Source organism: Sus scrofa, chromosome 2, assembly GCF_054392235.1.
Source record: "Sus scrofa isolate SSC_HxYL_T2T_F1_AM1 chromosome 2, Sscrofa_HxYL_maternal_Yorkshire_Landrace_v2.0, whole genome shotgun sequence".
Lineage (NCBI taxonomy): Eukaryota > Metazoa > Chordata > Mammalia > Artiodactyla > Suidae > Sus > Sus scrofa.
In genome coordinates this window covers 60,718,937-60,739,696 of record NC_139384.1, presented here as the reverse complement: position 1 = coordinate 60,739,696, position 20,760 = coordinate 60,718,937, and the positions used below count along the sequence as shown (strand labels likewise).

Sequence of the window (20,760 nt, the reverse complement as noted above, 5' to 3'; positions counted from 1 at the left end):
TGTTTGGATTGTTTGTTCTAGTTCTGTGAAAACTGTCATGGGTAATTTGATAGGGATTGCATTGAATCTGTAGATTGCTTTGGGTAGTATGGCCATTTTTACAATATTTATTTTCCCAATCCATGAACATGGAATATCTTTCCATTTCTTTACATCTTCTTTGATTTCTTTGATTAAAGTCTTATAGTTCTCGGCATATAGGTCCTTTACCTCCTTGGTCAGGTATATTCCGAGGTATTTGATTTTGTGAGGTGCAATTTTAAAAGGTATCGTATTTTTGTATTCCTTTTCTAATATTTCATTTCTGGTATACAGAAATGCAACTGACTTCTGAATGTTAATCTTATATCCTGCTACTTTGCTGAATTTATTAATCAGTTCAAGGAGTTTTTGGGTTGAGTCCTTAGGGTTTTCTAGGTATAGTATCATGTCATCTGCATACAGTGACAGTGTTATCTCTTCTCTTCCTATATGGATGCCTTTGATTTCTTTTGTTTGTCTAATTGCTGTGGCTAGGACTTCCAAAACTATGTTGAAGAGCAGTGGTGAGAGTGGGCATCCCTGTCTTGTTCCAGATTTGAGTGAGAAGGCTTTCAGTTTTTCCCCATTGAGGATTATATTTGCTGTGGGTTTATCATAAATGGCTTTGATTATATTCAGGAATGTTCCCTCTATACCCACTTTGGCGAGGGTCTTGATCATGAATGGATGTTGGACTTTGTCAAATGTGTTTTCTGCGTCTATTGAGATGATCATATGATTTTTGACTTTTTTTTTGTTAATGTGGTGTATGATGTTGATTGATTTGCGTATGTTGAACCATCCTTGTGAACCTGGGATGAACCCAACCTGGTCATTGTGTATAATTTTTTTGATAAGTTGTTGGATTCGGTTGGCTAAGATTTTGTTGAGAATTTTTGCATCTATATTCATCAATGATATTGGGCGATAGTTTTCTTTTTTGGTGGTATCTCTGTCTGGTTTTGGAATGAGAGTGATGGTAGCATCATAGAATGTCTTTGGGAGTATTCCTTCTTCTTCAACCTTTTGAAAGAGTTTAAGGAGGATGGGCACCAATTCCTCTTTATATGTTTGATAGAATTCACCTGTGAAGCCATCTGGTGCTGGACTTTGGTTTGTAGGGAGTGATTTTATGACCTCTTCAATTTCATTTCTATTGATCTGTCTGTTCAGTTGGTCTGTTTCTGCTTGATTCAGTTTTGGCAGGCTGTAAGATTCTAGAAAATTGTCCATTTCTTCCAGATTGTCAAACTTGTTGCCATATAGTTGTTCATAGTATTCTCTTATGGTTTTTTGTATTTCTGATGTATCCGTTGTGATTTCTCCTTTTTCATTTATGATTTTGTTTATTTGGGTTCTTTCTCTCGTCTTCTTAGTGAGTCTGGCCAAGGGTTTGTCAATTTTGTTTACCTTTTCAAAGAACCAGCTCTTGGTTTTATTAATTTTCTCTATTGTTTTTTGAGTCTCTATTTTATTGATTTCTTCTTTGATCTTTATAATTTCCTTCCTTCTGCTGACTTTAGGACTTTTTTGTTCTTCTTTTTCTAATTCATTTAGGTGGAGGGTTAAGTTGTCAATTTGGGATCTTTCTTCTTTTTTGAGAAAGGCCTGGATTGCTATAAATTTCCCTCTGAGCACTGCTTTTGTAGCATCCCATAGATTTTGAGAGGTTGTGTCTTCATTATCATTTGTTTCAAGGTAGTTTTTAATTTCCTTCTTGATTTCCTCATTGACCCATTGGTTTTTTAGTAGCATGTTGTTTAGTCTCCATGGAGTAGGTTTTTTCTCTTTCTTTTTCCCATGGTTGGTTTCTAATTTCATGGCATTGTGGTCAGAGAAGATACTTGAGATAATTTCTGTGCTCCTAAATTTGTTGAGGTTAGCTTTGTGTCCCAATATGTGGTCGATTCTTGAGAATGTTCCATGAGCATTTGAGAAGAATGTGTATTCTGCTTTTTTTGGATGTAGTGTCCTGAAGATATCAATTAAGTCTACCTTTTCTATTGTTTCCTTTAGGATCTCTGTTGCTTTATTGGTTTTCTGTCTAGAGGATCTGTCCATTGATGTGAGGGGGGTATTAAGGTCTCCTACTATGATTGTATTCTCATCAATCTCTCCCTTTATGTCTGTTAATATTTGTTGTATGTATCTGGGTGCTCCTGTATTTGTCGGCATATATGTTGATGATAGTAACATCCTCTCCTTGGATGGATCCCTTAATCATTAAGTAGTGTCCTTCTTTGTCTTTCTTTATGTCTTTTGTTTTAAAGTCTATTTTGTCTGATATGAGCGTTGTGACTCCTGCTTTTCTGTCATGTCTATTGGCGTGAAATATTTTTCCCCACCCTTTCACTTTCAATCTATATGTATCTTTTGTCCTAAGGTGAGTTTCTTGTAGGCAGCATATTGAAGGTTTTTGCCTTTTTATCCACTCAGCCACTCTGTGTCTTTTGATTGGGGCGTTCAGTCCATTGACATTTAAGGTGATAATTGATAGGTGATTATTTATTGACATTTGAACCTGGTGTTCCAGTTGATTCTATGGTTCTCCATTCTTCCTTTCTTTCTTTTTTTTTTTTTTTTTTTTTTTTTGGTTGGATGGTCTCCTGTTATTATCTGCTTGAGTGTATTTTTTTTTCATTTTTTGCAAATGCAATATTTGGTTTTGGCTTGTGGTTGCCCTGTTTTTTAAGTATGCTAACCCCTTCCCATAATTGTGTGTTTTAGCCTGATGGTCCTGTAAGTTCAAACACTTCATTACTATATTAAAATTAAGAAGAGAGACATACAAACAAACAAAAAGGGTTATTTACTTCCTAACATCCCTTGCCCACATTTTATGGTTTTGATGACTCTTTTTAATTTTTTTCTTTTTAATTTTATTTTGTTTGAAGCATGTTCATGATTAAATCGTTATGCTGGCTTATTTGAGTGACTGCTCTCTGATTGCGGTTTCCTCAGTCCTAGTTCTTCCTCTTCTTCTTCTTTTTTTTTTTTTTCTTTTCTTTTTTCTTCCCTTTCCTTCCTTTCTTTTTGGTTTAGAGAAGCCCTTTCAATATTTCCTTTAACCTGGGTTTTGTGTTGCTGTATTCTTTAAGTTTTTGTTTGTTGGGAAAAATTTTTATTTCCCCTTCCATTTTAAATGATATTCTTTCTGGATAGAGTATTCTAGGTTGCATATTTTTTCCTTTGAGCACTTTAAATATCTCTTGCCATTCCCTCCTGGCCTGTAGTGTTTCTGTAGAGAAATCAGCTGATATTCTTATGGGGTTCCCTTGTAGGTAACATTCTGTTTTTCTCTTGCTGCCTTTAGGATCCTCTCTTTATCACTAACTTTTGCCATTTTTATTATGATGTGCCTTGCTGTGGGTCTATTTGGGTTCAACTTGTTTGGGGCCCTCTGTGCTTCCTGTATCTTGAACTCAGTATCCTTTAGATTTGAGAAGTTTCCAGTGATAATTTATTCAAATATATTTTCCATCCCCTTATCTTTTTCTACTCCTTCTGGAATTCCTATTATGTGTAGAGTGGCCTGCTTTCTATTATGCCATAGGTCTCGTATATTGCTTTCATGTTTTTTGATTTGGATTTCTGTCTGCTGACCTGATTGAGTGATTTCCATTATTCTATCTTCCATATCACTGATTCGTTCTTCTGCATTATTCATTCTGGTTTTTGCTGCCCCTAGTTCAGTTTGCATCTCTGCAAATGAATGTTCTAGTTTTTCTTGGCTCCTCCTTATATTTTATAGTTCCTTCCTGAGGGTATCTGCATTACTGTTCATATCTTCTCTTAATTCCTTCAGTATTTTCACTATTTCTCTTTTGAACTCCAGGTCTGTCAGACTGCAGAGATCTGTTTCATTGTTGACTGTTTTAGGTGAGTTCTCCTGTTGGTTTGACTGGGGGTGGTTTCTCAGCTTCTTCATCTTGCTTGTTGTTTTCTTTTTCCTGAGGGAGTTGTACTCTCCGTTATCAGGCAGTGTTTGCCTTGTCACTGCTGTGGAATATTTCCTGAGGGCTGGCGTTGTTGGTCAATCTTTTTTGAGGCTGTGTGGCTTTTCTGGAGTGTTGATGGGGCTAACAGTGTTTCTTTGAAGCAGAGGAGGACTTCCTGAGGGCAGACAGGACTGGGAGGTCCACACCACGATAGTAGCAGATTTCACTTGGTCATGCAGAGCTTGCTCTGGTGTTTTTAGGCTCTGGGGTTCCTGCAGGGGGTTGGTGGTGTTGGGCAGCTGTTCCTCAGGAGTGAAGCACCCCCTGGGGGCTGGAGCAGCTATCTGGGTCACTAAGAGCCTAAGAGGCTCTTCCCTAGGGCATCCCAACTCAGAAGGAGGGCCTGAGAATGTAGGCGGATATTTTCACAGTCTGGCCAAGCTTGTTGCAGCTTTTCTGGGCTGCAGGGGCTCTTCTAGGGGGCTGGTGGTGCTGAACAGCTATTCCACGGGAGTGGGGCACCCCCTAGGGGCTTTGGCAGGTAGCAGGGCCACTGGAAACCCAAGAGGCTCCTCCCCAGGGCAGCCTGACTCAGAAAAACCATCTAAGATCTTTTCCCGACTCGGCCAGGCTTGCTGCAGCTTTTCTGGGCTGTAGTGGGTCCTGCCTGGAGCTGGCAGTCCTATGCAGCTGATCCACTAGGGCACCCTCTGGGGGCTTGGGCGGGTAGCAGGGCCGTTGGAAACTGAAGAGGCTCCTCCCTGGGGCAGCCCTACTCAGAAAAACCATCCGAGAATTAGGCCAATCTATTCACAGCCTGGCTAGGCTTGTTCTAGCTTTTCTGGGCTGCAGGCCTTTTCTCGGGGGCTGGTGGTGTTTGGTGCTGCTCTGCGGAAGTGTAGCCCCTCCAAAGGGCAAGCAGGCCTGTGCAGGGACAGCCCCTGCGGTGGTAGGCTTCAGGCAATTTTTGAGGCCAGCCCTCCTGGATGGCAGGCATCCCCAGGTTCAGCGAGAGCGTAGGGGATGGCGGGGGTGGGGGGAGGGGATGCACTGGGAAGCACAGCTTTCAGCTAGCTAGTGGGCCTGTAAGCTTGCTGTGGCATGGGGGGTATTCTATGGGGACTCACCCCTTCTTCTCTCCCCTCCCCAGCACGGGCGCAGACCAGGCTCTTCTCCCAGGTTCCACTTCCCCGCCCCTAGAGTATTGCTCCCTTCCTCTGCGACAGCTTTGTTTTCTAGTCTTCCAGGCAGTCTCTGCCCCGTCAAATGGTTTCTAGACCTCCCAAGCAGTTTTTGGTCTGCCCCGCCCTCCCAGCCTGGGGACTAACCTCTGGAGCCTAGGTCTCTCTCTGCCCAGCCCCCACCCAGGCGTCCCCTGGTCCTTTCTCAGGGACTAACCTCTGGAGCCGAGGATTCAGTGCCCAGCCCCCACCCAGGCGTCTCAATTTTTGGTGACTGTGCCCGTAGTTCAGACGGTCCGTTCGGTTCTTGATTGGCTTTTCCGTACTCCAACTTACTGCTACACTCTTCTCTGCATCTGGAGATTGCTCCGATTTGTTTGATCTTTCTCCTGTGTAGGTGACTTTCCAGGGTGCGGGATCCCTTTCTCCTCCGCAGTTCCCTTTCAGGAGCTCCCGTCCTGCTTGGATTCACCTTCTCTCACTCTCCTCTTTTCTCCCGTTCTGCCCAGTAATGTCACAAACTTCTTGCTGTTATTGGAGTTTAGGTTCTTCTGCCAGCGATTGGTTGCTGTTCTGTGCGAGTCATTTATTCTGTAGATGTGCTTTTTTTGTTGTGTTTGTGGGAGAGGGCGAGTGTGTCCCCCTACTCCTCCGCCATCTTGTCCTCTCTCTCCGTGTTTGTTTTCTTATTGAGTTTTGAGAGTTCTTCTGTGTTTTCTTTTGGGAGTTTTATGGTTCTAAGTGTGACATTAGTTTTATGATCTGTTTTGATTTAAATTTTGTATATGATGTTAATTATAAATTCAAAGTTTTTTGGATGTATACAATTATTCTAGCACCTTTTTTCCTTTGTCAAAGATCAGTTATGTGGGTTTATTTCTGGGCTCTCTATTCTGATTTTTTTTTTTTTTTGGTCTTTTTAGGGATGCATCTGCAGTATATGGAAGTTCCCAGGCCAGGGGTCAAATTGGAGCTCTAGCTGCCAGCATATACAATATCTGCAATCTACACCACAGCTCACAACAATGCTGGATTCTTAACCCACTGAATGAGGCCACTGATCAAACCCTCAACCTCATGGTTCCTAGATGGATTTTTTTCTCTGTGCCACAGTGGGAATGGGGTGATTATATAATTTTTCTTTTTCTTTTTGTTTTTGTATCTCTCATCTGTTTGTTTGTTTGTTTGTTTGTTTTTTGTCTTTTTGCCATTTCTTGGGCCGCTCCTGCGGCATATGGAAGTTCCCAGGCTAGGGGTCTAATCAGAGCTGAAGCCGCTGGCCTACACCAGGGCCACAGCAATGCTGGATCCGAGCCGCGTCTGCGACCTACACCACAGCTCACGGCAACGCCGGATCATTAACCCATTGAGCAAGGGCAGGGATCGAACCCGCAACCTCATGGTTCCTAGTCAGATTTGTTAACCATTATGCCATGACGGGAACTCCCTGTATCTCTCATCTGTTAATGTGATGAATTATTAACTTTGGAAGTTAAGGTCACCTTTTATTCCCAGCATAAATCTCACTGGGTCATGATGTATTTTAATTTTTGTATATTATTGGATGTAACTTGCTAATTTATTTTAAAGAACATTTGCGTTTATCCTTGTTAGGGATATTGGTCTATAGTTTTCTTTTCTCACATATCTTTGCTTCATTTTTGTATCAAAGTAATGCTGGCCTCAAAGAATAATTTGTACACATTGCCTCTTATTTGTTTCTTTTCTTAAAATTATTTTTAAATTGTTATTTCCCCAATATAATTTTTTTTCTACTATACAGCATAGTGTCCCAGTTACCCATACATGTATACGTTCTTTTTTCTCACATTGTCATGATCCATCATAAGTGACTAGACAGTTCCCAGTGCTACCCAGCAGGATCTCATTGCTAATCCATACCAAAGGCAATAGTTTGCATCCGTTAAACCCAAGCTCCAAATTCAGCCCACTCCTTCCCCCTCCCCCTTGGCAACCACAAATCTGTTTTCCAAGTTCATGATTTTTTTTTCAATAGAAAGGTTCATTTGTGCCTTATAGTAGATTCCAGATATAAGTGATATCATATGATATTTGTCTTTCTGTTTCTGACTTACTTCACTTGGTATGAGAGTCTCTAGTTCCATCCATATTTCTGCAAATGGCATTATTTTGTTCTTTTTTATGGCTGAGTAGTATTCCATTATGTACATATGCCACATTTTCCTAATCCAATCATCTGTCAATGGACATTTGGCTTGTTTCCATGTCTTGGCTATTGTGACTAGTGCTGTAGTGAACATGTGGGTGCATGTGTCTTTTTTAAGGAAAGTTTTGTCTGGATACATGCCCAAGATTTTTCATAAATAATTTGTGCAAAATTGGTATTATTTCATCCTTAAATATTTGGTAGAATTTACTAGGGAAGCCAATTGGGCCTGGGTCTTCTTTGTGAGAAAATTTTAAATTACAAATTCAATTTATTTAATAAATGAATGGTATCTCTTCATGTTTTTTACACCTTTTTGGAGTAAGTTTGGGTAGTTTTCTTTTTCAATATAAGAATATTTATCATAATAGTCTACTATTATTCTTTTAATGTCTGCAGACTCTTCTCTGGTGTCATCTCTCTTACTCTTGATATTAGTAATGTAAGTCTTATTGCTCTCTTGACCAGTCTGGCTATATTTTTCTCAAATGTATTGATATTGTCAAAGAATTAACTTTTGGTTTTACTGATTTTTTTCTATTGCCTTTTTGTTTTATATTACATCAGTTTTCACTCAGATAGTTATTATTTTCTTTTTCTGCCTACCTTTGGTTAATTTGTTTTTTTTCTGGTTTCTTAAAGTAAAAGTTAAGGTCACTGATTTGAAACCTTCCTTCTTTTCTAATATGGGCCTTTTTGTATTATAAATTTTTTCCTAGATAATTTTTAGTTATTTCTCACAAATTTTACATGTTTTATTTTTCTAATTATATCTTTCAAAATTCTTTATAATTTTCATTTTGATTTCCTACTTAACACAAGGGTTATTTAGAAATATATTACTTAATATTCAAATAAACCATATCCAAATAAAAATAATCTGGAAAATTTCCAGAAATATCTCTGACATTATATCTAATTGAATTCAATTGTAATCAGAAAGCATACTTTGCATGACCTGAGTTCTTTTACATTCAATTAGAGTTGTTTTATGGCTCAAAACATGGTCTATTTCAGTAAATGTTATATGTGCATATGAAAAATATGTGTCTTTTGCTGTTAAATTGTCATTTCTATAGACCAAATACCTATATTTCTAATCACCAAATATCAGTTTGAAGTTTCATTTTTAGATGCATAGATATTTAAGATTGCTATATCTTTATGATGAATTATCATAAAATAGTCTCTAGTTATGATATTATATTTGCTCTTTATCTACTTATGGTATTCATGTAGTCACTTCAGTTTTCTTTCCGTTAGTATAACATGATATGTCTTTATCCTTTTACTTTTAACTTACCTGTGTCTTTATATTTAAAATGTGTTTATTATAAGCAGCATAGAGTTACATCTTTTCTTTTTTAAGCATAATCTGTCAATCCCCACCCTTTAATTGCAGAGTTTTGTTCTATTATGAATTAACTCTCTATTGTCCTGTCATAAAATATCATCACCTTAGTGGTTTAAAAGAACATCCATTAGGAGGGCACAATCTTTAAGGCATTAGTCTGCTGTGGCCTCCTTTGCCTGGCAAAGCAATAAAGCTCCCTTTTTTCTCCTTCACCCAAAACTGTATCTCCAAGTTTCTATTTGGCACCAGTGAACAGAGGCTGTTCAGCAACATCCTTATCTATGGTGACCTCATCATTATCTCATTACAACTGTTTATGGGGGAGCAGAATTCGCTAACTCAAAATGTGTCTCTTTGGCATCAGGATTATTTTAGGCTAATTATTATTATTATTGTTTTTGCTTTTTAGAGATGCACCTGCAGCATATATAGGTTCCCAGGCTAAGCATCGAATTGGAGCTACAGCTGCAGGCCTATGCCACAACTACAACAACATCAGATCTGAGCCACGTCTGAGACCTACACTATAACTCATGGCAATGCTGGATCCTTAACCCACTGAGCAAGGCCAGAGATTGAACTGCAGCCTCATGTTTCCTAGTCAGATTCTTTTCCACTGCACTGTGACAGGAACTCCTAGGCTAATTATTTTTAAGAAATAGAAGACTCAGGAGGCCTAGAAGTTTGGGAATTCAGCGTAGTCATTTGTCATAGCTGTGGCTTGGGTTACTACTGTGGTGTGGGTTTGATCCCTGGCCTGGGACCTTTCATTTGCTGTGGGCATGAGAAAAAAAAAGAAAAAGAAAAAGAAGAAGAAGAAGAAGAAATAGAAGTTTTATTAAGAAGAAGAAGAAGAAGAAGAAGAAGTTTTATTTCTACCTTCCCCTTAACTACCTAAAATAATTTAGGGAAGGGGCCTGCTCTAGGAAGAGCATCACTGCCAGAAATATCTACTAAAAATATGGATCCAGTGTTGTAGAGGGAATTCAACAGGGCCTGGAGACCAAAGTCCTCTCTAGTTCTCTGCATGGCATGGCAAACATTTGTTTACCAAACATTTGTTTTTCCATCACAATAGGATAGCATTCCATCCCTGTGACCTCTCAAACCTCTATCCCCCTACCCCCTTCTCCTTCTCTCAGATGGCATATAAGCCTCAATTGCCTGATTTATTTGTCCTTGGGCTTTGTTTTTCTTATATGGCCCCCTAAACATAGATAATTAAACTTGACTTTCTCTTTTTAATCTGTTTCATGTCAATTTAATTTTTTTTTTGCTTTTTTTTTTTTAGGGCCGCATGCGTGGCACATGGAAGTTCCCAGGCTAGGGGTTGAATCAGAGCTTTAGCTGCCAGCCCATACCACAACCATAACAACACCTGATCTGAGCGGCATCTGTGAACTACACCACAACTCAGAGCAATGCCATACACTCAACTCACTGAGCAAGGCCACGGATCAAACCATATGCTCATGGATACTAGTTGGTTTAATTACTGCTGAGTCACAAAAAAGAAAAAGAAAAAAACAGAACATCCATTTATTATCTCATAGTTCTGTGCATCAGAAACTCAGGTGAGCTCTGCTTAGGTCCCACAAGGTCAAAAAACAAGGTGTCTTGGTTTGCTAGCTCTTTCCTGAAGGCACTGGAGAGAATCTGCTCTAAAATCACACAGGTAGTTGGCTGAATCCAGTTCCTGCAGCTTCAGCCCATGAGATGGTAGGGAATTATAAACAAAATCTTCTTCTGACCCAGAAAATTCCTACACAAAGGTGAAAGAGAAAGGAAATAGTTCCATTACTGAGTACATGCTAAATCAGAATGTGATGTGCACCACAGGCAACCCACAAAAGAAATTGCAAAGGCAGAAAGAAATCTCGTCCTTTTGTAGACCTAGGTAGACAAAACTCTTAAAAGTTCTGACTCCAATTTTCAGTTTGTTGAGGAAGTTTCTCCACAGCACCAAGCAATGCTCTAACACCAGTTCGTTGTCCTAAATTCAACCTAATTCTCACACTAATTGCCTAGAGATAGTATCAAATCCTACAGGTTAGTCTGGCCCTATAAGACTGCACCCTTCTCCTGCTTCAGATGCCAGTCTTAAGTCCAGGTTGTCACCTGTGCTTCTGACCAAAGAATTATAGATCAGAGGTTTCCATGACCCCCTCCCTTGGCTTCAGACATGAGTTGAAAGTTTAGGTTGTTACTTGTACTTCTGAAAAACTGGCTATATATTAAAGTTTCCATTGTCCCCTCCTTGGGCTTGATTAATTTCCTAGAGCAGCTGAAAGATCTCAGGAAACCCGTACACTCACTAGATTACCAGTTTATTACAATGGATATTAAAGAATATGAATCAACAGTCAGATAAAGAGATATGTATGGTGAGGACACAAACAAAGGATCTTCTGTCTAAACTGGTCCTTTTTGGTTTTTATGAAGGTTTCATTATGTAAGCGTGGTTGATTAGCTTATTGTCAATTGGTAATTGATTTAACCTCTAGCCAAACTTCCCACCTTGGAAATCAGGAGGTGGGATTGGAAATTCTAACCCTTTCTAGGTTGGTTTCCCAGACAACCAGCCTCCATCTTTAAGAGATTCCCAAAAGTCAGTTCATTAACATAAACCCAGCTGGGTGGAAAGGGACTTGTTATGAATAATTAAACACCTATGTTATCATTATGGCTCTGAAGTATTTTCAAGAACTGGGGATAAGAAAACAATTATTTTTTTTTTTAATTTTATGACCACACCCATGGCATATGGAAGTTTCTGGGCCAGGGATTGAATCTGTGCCACAACTGGAACATAATCCACAGCTGTGACAACACCAGATCCTTTAATCCACTGTGCCAGGGTGGAAATTGAACCTCCTGTGCCTCCTCCACCACAGAGAACTGAGCTGCTGCAATTGAATCCTTTTTTTCTTTTAAAAAAATTTTTTTTTGCTTTTTTAGGGCCACACTTGTGGCATATGGAAGTTCTCTGGCTAGAGGTGGAATCAGAACTACAGTTGCAAGCATACACCACAGCCACAGCAATGCAGGATCTGAGCTGCATCTGTGACATATACCACAGCTCACAGCAACTCCAGGATCCTTTAACCCACTGAGTGAGGCCAGGGATTGAGCACACATCCTCACAAAAACTAGTTGGGCTTGTTACTGCTGAGCCACAATGGGTAGTTACTGCAGTTGGATTTTTAACCCACTCTTCCACACTGGACACTAAGAGAGACTAAATTTTAATAAGAAAAGATGATTTCCTTGCTGTCACTGCCAGAAGTTTGTGGGGGCTATATGCCAGAAATTGTGGACAAAGACCACAATTTGAAATACATTTTGGTGATCTGACTGACCAAATATTTATATTTCTTACAAAATTTTCACTATTATATCTGTGTTTTCAAGATAAAAATGCTAATTTTTTCTATGACTGGTGGTAGGGTTTAAAATTTGGATTCAGATAACAGCTGAATTTAGCTCTGTGTCCTCCCTCAATGTGGGGAGAGGGGGCACAAAGGAGATCATTCCATATCACCACACAATATGCCACTTTGGCATAAGAATTATTTTGAGCTAAAGGCATCTGAGGATTGGAAATCCCTTATGTATCTAAAGCAGAGCCTCCCCAAAGCATTCAAGTGTCATAAATTGCTTTCCCAGAGCAACCTTAATCTTCCCTTCTTAGAGAAGTCAACACCACTCCCAGACAGAATTTGTCACAAACTATCCATCACACTTCTGTTCTTCTAAGCGCACATTTATCTTTCCAAAAAGTCTTCTGCTTTTCCATAAGCTCCATACCTCCCTTCCCTTTTCTCTCCTAAGTTAGGTGTAAGGATCCCGAATTCTAACAACACTTCTGAGTGCTCCCTTATTCATGTTGTGCAAGTTAATCAACTTCTGTTTGTTTTCCCCTTGTTAATCTGTCTCTGGCTAGTTGAATTTATAGGGCTCCAGCTGGAAGACAGCCCAAGATAGGTAAAGAATTTCCCCCTTCCCTACAGGCACTGTCTTCCTTGCTACATTTCAAAGAAATGGCTCCTTGAAGAATGGCCCTTGAAGCAAACATCCCTGGTTGTGGGACTGGCCAGAGAGTTAGTTAGCCTTTGACTTTATAATGCAAATCAATGTCAAGCCTAAAACTGCTCTTTCCATAAGTATTGAGATAAAAGTGGCATGGTGAATTTGTTGTGGAAACTGCAAAAACCATGGCAGCTGAAGCAGAAAAATGGCACCCAGAGATATGGAAAAGCAAGCTTTATTCAGCACTGGTGTGGGCTCAGAGGAGTCACCTCCAGAATCTGAGCACCAGGTCTTTGTTCTCAGCAACTTTCATACATTACAAGGTCTTGATTTTCCCATGTAAGTATCCCAGACCTCCCCCCTTCCCCAAGCAGACAGTGTTCCTCCCTAAGAAACTGAGCAAGTAAGGTTACAGAAGTGGAACTGATAAGCACTGCTGGGTACATGATTAGCAGGGCTGCTGGCTTGGACATAGCACTCACGGTTGCTACATTATTACAAGAAGGGTGATATGAGGTGAGCATAGCTGGAAAGGCCTGCAGCTGCCTTTTTAGCCAAGGGGGTGGGGGTTGTTCCTTAGTTAAAACTCTTATTTCATTGTCCCCTCTTGATGTTCAGGGTGCATCTGCACACTTCAGAGATCATCAGTCATTACCCATTGGTAACCTCTGATAAGTAGCAGGTGGGAGGCTGTTTTTCTTTCAACTATGGTTCTTATAAAACCTTAGGCCTAAACATGTTAGGCTTCCAACAGAAACACTGAACCATCCTCCCCTCTTCACCAGAGTTTCTCCCTATAATAGCAGTTCTGAGGAGCCATACCCCACTGGTGAGTTGGGGGTATGCAGTTTCATTATGAGGCTCTAATGGGTTCAGTTCCATGGATTGCCAAGGCCAGTGGTCTCCTGTGTTCATTCCCCCACATACATAAAAATAGAAGACCTTGAGAGTTTGTGCAATAGTTTCTGCTAGGGCAAAGAACAAGTTCTTAGCTGAGGTGTGCTGTTTTTTTCATCTTTTCATAAATGGAATGAAAGACCCTGTGAGAGGCAGCTTGGAGTGCAAGCATTATTCTCTGGAAATGTGGCACAGCTCCAGGGCCAAGTCCTCTTTCATTAATGCAAATGCTTATTTTGAACCCCTCCTTCCATTTGGGCTCACTGGAATTGAAAATAGTGAATTTAACTGGGTTACAAGTTTTAGTCTGACAGTCTGGAGGGGCTGTACCCTTTTGAAGGACAGCTGTTCTGTCTCCCTTATCCCAGGTTGCCCAGGCTATGCAGCTCCAGTAAGTGCATACCTGGCAACCACTCCAGGTGGTCCTACAGCACATATATTTATCCTGGAGCCTATATTCTCTTTCCCAAGATGGGCTTCCACATGGTCTAGTAGAAGTCCATGACCCATTCATAGCTTCATAGGCATCAAAAAGTATTTATACTGGCAACTCAGGGTTGGTAATTTGGGTCCAATTAATTAGTTGCCCTGATTTATGAGAGTGCTGGACCTCTAACCATTCCTCAGTTGGTGAGTATCGTGGATCAAAGCAAGTATATTGGTCCCCCTGTTGACAGATAGAATAAGTGGTCCTGTTGTGAGTACAGTTTCCTTGAATTTCTCCCAAACAGGGGAAATGAGTTGAGTAAACCAAGTCCATGTAACCCCTTGATCTGATCAGGTCACTCGAATGCATGGGTCACATGAGGAAATGGATCCTGGCAGTGCCAAAGGGGACCAGATTAACAGCAACAGGCAGCAAACATACATGTTGGATATAAGATAACAGTATATAACAGTAAGAAAGTCTCTTGTGGAAGATAAGGTAGTTTATTTTACTGGGCAGACAATTCCTCAAGCTTCAGCTGTGCATTGACGGACCAGCTTCCAGTGTGGTCAGAGCAGGGCTTTGAGATCGTTGTCTCCTCCTCTGTATGGTCAGGCATAGAGGTCTCTCTGTATCAAGGGTAGTCTACCACTCTCCACGGTTGTCAGCCGGACCAGCCAGTTTGATTCTGGAATGATGGAACCAAGCATCTAACTCTGTTACTTTAAGAACAGTGGGGGTGGTTAGAATTACAACCTGGGGCCCTTCCATACCAGCCTCAAAGCCTCCTTTTTCCAGTCCTTTATCCACACCTTGTCCCCCAGCTTGTGGGGGTGAACTGTTATGTCTAAGGACACAGGTATTCTATCTGTGACCCTTCTATATATCTGAGAGATAGCCCCAGTCCCTGTAATTGTTTATGTAATTTCAAGTCTCCCAACTCTCTGGTGTTTCCTTTTAAATTGATCAGCGGAGGTGGCCTCCCATATAAGATTTCAGATGGTGAGAACCCTATTCCCACTCGGGGTGAGCGTCTCATTTTAGGAGGGCCACTGGCAACATGTCTACCCAGGGCAAGCCAGTTTCCTGACATACCTTTTCCAGTGTCTGTTTAAGGGTCCAGTTCATGCGTTCTACTTTCCCTGAACTTTGAGTGCAATAAGCAGAATGTAATTTCCATCAGATCTGTAAGGCTTTTGCCACCGGCCGCAAATGCTGGTCCATTATCTGACCCAATGGTCAGAGGCATTCCATATCTGGGAATAATGTCTCTTAGGAGTGCCTTGGCTACTTCCCTTGCCTTTTCAGTTCAGGTAGGGAAGGCGTCTACCCATCTTGAAAAAGCACAGATAAAAACTGGTAAGTATTTGTACCCCTTACTAGGGGTGACTTCAGTAAAGTCCACTTCCATATCCTCAAAAGGGGACAGTCCACAGTGTTGTGTCCCAGCTGGTCTGCTGGGCCCCTGGCGAGCATTATTCTGCAAAAAGCTTATGCATCTTTGGGAGACAGAGGAGCAGAGTGCGAGAAGATGTGTAATGAGATAGTACCCGCCCAGTAAGGTCTCTAAGGCAGTTTTGCCCATGTGGGGTAGCTCATGTTGTTGGTGGACTAGTTTGTAGGCTAGCTGTTCTGGAACATAAACCCGGTAGTCCCATGTGACCCAACATCCCATCTTAGTTTTGGTTCCTCCTTCCTCCCCTATCCATTTTTCTTCCTCTGGAGAATAATTTGGGGACAGCTGGCACTTCTGGGGCCAGCAAGACCTTAGGTTTGTCTGGCTGTTGTCCCTGGGCTGCCTGTCTGGCAGCTGCATCAGCACTATGGTTTGTTTCCTTTTGTCGCTGGGTCATCTCCCTTTTGGTGGCCTTTACAGTGGATAACTGCAACTTCTTTAGGCTCCCATACTGCCTCTATGAGCTTTAAGATTTCAGCCTGGTTTTTAATCCCTTTTCCTTTCTTTATATAAGGCTCCATGGACATATAAATTTGCAAAGGCACACCGTGAGTATGGTCTCAGCTGAGCGCCAGTGCTCTTATTAAGGCTGATAATTCTGCTCTCTGTGTTGACCAGCCTCAAGGAAGCACCTCTATCACTTCTAAGTCAGATACCACAGCATATTGTGCCATCCTTTTCCCATCCCCCATAAAGCTGCTGCCATCAGTATATAAAACCAGGTCAGGATTTTGGAGTGGTTTATCAGTCAAGTCAGACCTGAAAACACCTCATCTAGTACCTCTAAGCAGTTACGGTCTGGGGGCCCTGCTTCATATGGCAGAAAAGTGGCTGGGTTCAGAGTTCGTACAACCTCCAGTTTTACCCATGAATTTTCACATAGTAACCCTTGATATTGAGTCATTAGTGCATGCGTGAGCCAGTGGTGGCCCCTAGTGTCCATTAGGGTTACAACTGAGTGCAGGACTTTAAAGTTGAGGTTTTGTCCCAGAGACAACTTGTCAGCCTCTCTCCCTAACAAGGTGGTAGCTGCCAGCGCTCTGAGGCAGGGAGGCCATCCAGCAGCAACTGAGTCAATTTGTTTAGACAGCTATGTCCCTGGCCTCTGCCAAGGCCCAAATTCTTGGGTTAGGCCTCCCAATGCCATCCCATTTTTCTCATGAACAAAAAGGTTAAATTCTCTGGTTACATCAGGAAGTCCCAAGGCTGGATCCTCATTGAGTTTGGTTTTGATTGTCGGAAATGCTGCCTCCTGGCTTGGTCCCCATTCAAGGGGAGTCTTTTCTTTCCCTTTTAGAGCCTCATACAGAGGCCTGGCCAAGTCTGAAAACCTGGGGATCCATATCCGACAGAATTCTGCTGCCCCTAGGAACTCACGAAGTTTCCTGTGGGTGGTAGGGAGAGGAATGGCACAAACTGCCTGCTTTCTTTCAGTTCCCAGCATTCATTGGCCCTGCATGATGTTAAAGCCCAGATACTTGACTTGCTTCTTACAGATTTGTGCCTTTTTGTTTGATACCTGATACCCTGCCTCCATTATTAGGGAAAGGAGAGCTCTTGTTCCCTCTAGGCATTGAGCCTGTGTGGTGCTAGCTAGTAAGAAGTCATCAATGTACTGTAGCAAAACACAGCCCAGTTTTTGTCCAGGAAATTCAGCCAGGTCAGCGGCTAGGGTGCTGCTAAAAAGAGTGGGAGAGAGAGAGAATTTTTGAATCCTTGTGAGCTGTTCCTTTGTATGTGGATTTTCTCATTCAAAGGCAAACAACAGCTGACTGGCAGGTGCCACCCAGAGGCAGAAAAAGGAATCTTTTAAGTCCAGGCAAGTAAACCAATCAGCAATGGAGGGGATCAGCCCTAGCAGGGTATATGGGTTAGGGATGGATGTGTGTAATGTGACTGTTGCTTCATTTATGGCTCTCAAGTCTTGTGTTCCCAGTTTTCTTATGGACAGTAAAGGGGTGTTCCAGGGCGACTGACATTTTATTAACAGTCCAGCCCATCCAGGTGAACTTGGATTCCCAGGCAAGCTTCTCTGGGAATTGAGTATTGCTGTAGCTTTACCAGTTGAGCTTCGGGTTTTAGATCAATCAAGGTAGGAGCATGGTATTTTGCCAGTCCTGATGGGTTTCCTTCAGCCCAAACCAATGGGTATTTAGTCCTTAGTTCTGGGGGAATGGTCCCCATTTCTGAAGGGGAAGAGTTCAAGCACCATTCCTCTTCCCTTCTTACAGCAAGAGCCATGATTAAAGGACAGGGGGATTCTGTTAATTTGAATTGGCCTGATCCATCAGTGGAAAAAGGAAATTGGTGCCCCCATTTTAGCCAGCAGGTGTCTTCTTTTCAAGGGGACTGGGCAGTCAGGCAGGTAAAGAAATTCATGTATTACTTCATGGCCTCCTCATCGGTATTGCTGGGGACCACAGAAGGGACTGTGGGCTTAGGCACCTGTAGCCCCAGTGATGGTGGTTTCTTTCCCCAAGAGGGAAGATACAGGTTGCATGACCACAGAAAGTTCGGCAGCTGTGTCTACCATAAATTCTATGGGATGGCCCCCTACTTGAATTCTGACCATAGACTCTTGGGGGCCCAGTTGGAGACAGCCTGGTCCCCCCAGTCAGACTCGGCTAGGTCGATCAGGTTGGTGCTGAATAGCTCAGATCAGTACCGGCTAGGTGGGGCCTTGGTCCTTTTCTCAGGATGGTTGGTCCTTTTCTCATTTTTCCAATGTCCCTTTTCTTTGCAGTAAGCACATTGATTATGTTCCAGGGGACTACTTTTCCCTGGCCTTGGGCCTTGTCCCCTATGGTGGTCCCACTGGGGGCACAGGTTTTGACAGGGTGACCACCAGAAGTGTCACTTTTTGTTTCATTCTCTTTTCTTCATCATGGTGGGCCACCTGATCTTGGTTAATAAAAACCTTGTTGGCTCTTTCCAACAATTGGTAGCATTCTTTGCTGCAAATCCTTCTAATTTCTGTAGCTTTTTACGGATATCTGATTGGGCTTGTCCCACAAAGGCAGCATTTATCATCCATTGGTTTTCAGGTGCCTTGGGATCAAAAGGGGTGTAGATTTGAAAAGCCTCACATAGTTTCTCATAGAATTTGGCTGGGCTTTCATTCAGCTCTTGTAGTATCTCACTGGTCTTAGCTATATTAGGATGCCTTTTAGCCCCAGCTTTTGCCCACTGTAGGAAGGCCTGCTAGTACCTCTCTAGGTTATGTTTCCCTTCTTCAGTGTCATAGTCCCAGTGGGGGTTTTCTTCTGGGAAGTCTTCCCTTCCCCAGTTTGCCAAGTCTTCTTGACCCCCTGCATTGGCGTGAAGCCATTTTTGGGCTTCTGTCACAATTCACCAGCACTCTTCAGTGTCAAACAGAGTAAAAAGTAGTTGCTGGCAGTCTATCCAGGTGGGGCAGTGTGTCTGGAAATTGAATTCTAAGAGATCAATCAGAGCCTGAGGCTTTTCAGAATATGAGGGAGTATGGTGTTTCCAGTTGAGGAGATTGGCAGTGGAGAAGGGCTGGTAATAAAAAAAACCATCCCCCCTCTTGTATGGCCCCATCGAGGGTGATTTGTCTTGGTCCCCGTGTCTCCCATAAGGGCATTTTCAATGCTGGAGCGGCTGCTCCCTGGGCTGACTGGAGATGTCTGCTCATTGGTTCTGGTGAATTTGGCTGTGGGGGTGATATTGCCTTGGGAACTTCAGGAGCAGGAAGAGGAGGAAAAACAGAAGGCGGTGGGCTATCTGTCATCTGGGGACCTTTGGCTCCCAGAGGTGGGGCTGGCAGCACATAAGGTAGTGGCATAGAGGGCAAGTCCTCAGTTTCCCCTTGAAAAATAGGTGGAACCTTTTCTCAAGACAAGGTTTTCTTGGACTGGGCTACTAGCAACCTACACTGTCCCTGGCCTGTGGCACAGAACCAAACCCATAGGAGCCTCAAATAGGCAATTTCCAACCATTGATCAATATATGGAAATTGGTATGGGTGTCCAGGGTCTCCTGTTATAACATTATATACTGCTCCAATCATAAACACATCTAAGGTCCTTTCCAGAGGCCATACAACACCAAAGGTGGGCCATTCTAGGGTACAGAAGGTACACAGTTTTCCAGGACTCAGTTTAACACCATAATCTCTAGAAAACCCTTTCTTAAAATTCTTAACCATAAACTCTAAGACAGTGGGCTTGGAAGCCAATTTACCCATTGTGTAAAGTCCCACCCTGTGATGGTGACACAAGACAAACAGTGAGGACAAGGCCTCAGGTAATAGTCACTTTGTCCACCTGACAGTTCCCATGGAGGAGATATTTCAGGTACCTCTTTGCTTTGGTGGGACTGTATAAACCCCAATGTCAGGATCCCTCTGAAGAAGGCCACCATAAGCCGTATGAGGGTTGCCACAGAACTGCAGTTTAGGACTCACTCTGGTTTCATAGTCTGAAGATGGTGGAGCATGGTCTCTCATTCTCTACACACACACACACACACACACACACACACACACACACAAACAAACACCAGAATTGACAAGCGTCCCAATTCCAAGGGAAAAAATCCTGACCTGAATGACTCTTTGGTCACTGAGAGGTGATCAGTCTCTCCTTCCGCCATATGGTGGGACCTGACTTGGGCAGATGTCCCAGGGGTACTTACCAATCCAATGTCCTGTTCTGGAACCTGTTTCCACTCTCCTTCTGAGTCCATTGGGGAAGAGGTATGAGCCAAGGCCAGCACTGCTCAAATGAGTGTCTGGATCTGGCAAAATGGCCAGTGTGCACTATCTCTCTGTCATCAGGCTGGTGACCCTGGCCTCCCCTGGTTCTCTGACAATGTTGGCACAAGAGTCCAGCTCAGTTGTCGGCTTCCTGGCCAATGCACCAAAATGTTGTGGGAACTGCAAAAACCATGGCAGCTGAAGCAGAAAAATGACACTCAGAGATATGGAAAAGCAAAGTTTACTCAGCACCAGTGCGGGCTCAGAGGAGTCACCTCCAGAATCTGAGCACCAGGTCTTTGTTCTCAGCAACTTTCATACATTACAAGGTCTTGATTTTCCCATGTAAGTATCCCAGACCTCCCCCCTTCCCCAAGCAGACAGTGTTCCTCCCTAAGAAACTGAGCAAGTAAGGTTACAGAAGTGGAACTGATAAGCACTGCTGGGTACATGATTAGCAGGGCTGCTGGCTTGGACATAGCACTCACGGTTGCTACATTATTACAAGAAGGGTGATATGAGGTGAGCATAGCTGGAAAGGCCTGCAGCTGC

The 20,760-nt window shown here is 42.4% G+C and overlaps 1 protein-coding gene across 4 annotated transcripts in view; it reads right to left on the bottom strand.

Annotated features, from left to right (window-relative positions):
* The window catches only part of LOC146405399 (butyrophilin-like protein 10), a 33,846-nt gene that overhangs the window by 5,576 nt on the left and 7,510 nt on the right, over positions 1-20,760 (bottom strand). For 2 of the 4 annotated variants that reach the window (XR_014837322.1, XR_014837325.1), the window contains 2 exons: positions 20,148-20,406; positions 12,931-14,723 (listed from right to left, as the gene is read on the bottom strand). The exons of 1 other annotated variant lie outside the window; for it this stretch is intronic. The gene's annotated coding sequence lies outside the window, so the exon portion shown is untranslated. Of the gene's footprint in view, positions 1-12,930; positions 14,724-20,147; positions 20,407-20,760 lie in introns of those variants that run through there. One more of the 4 variants, XR_014837326.1, reaches the window with a different exon arrangement.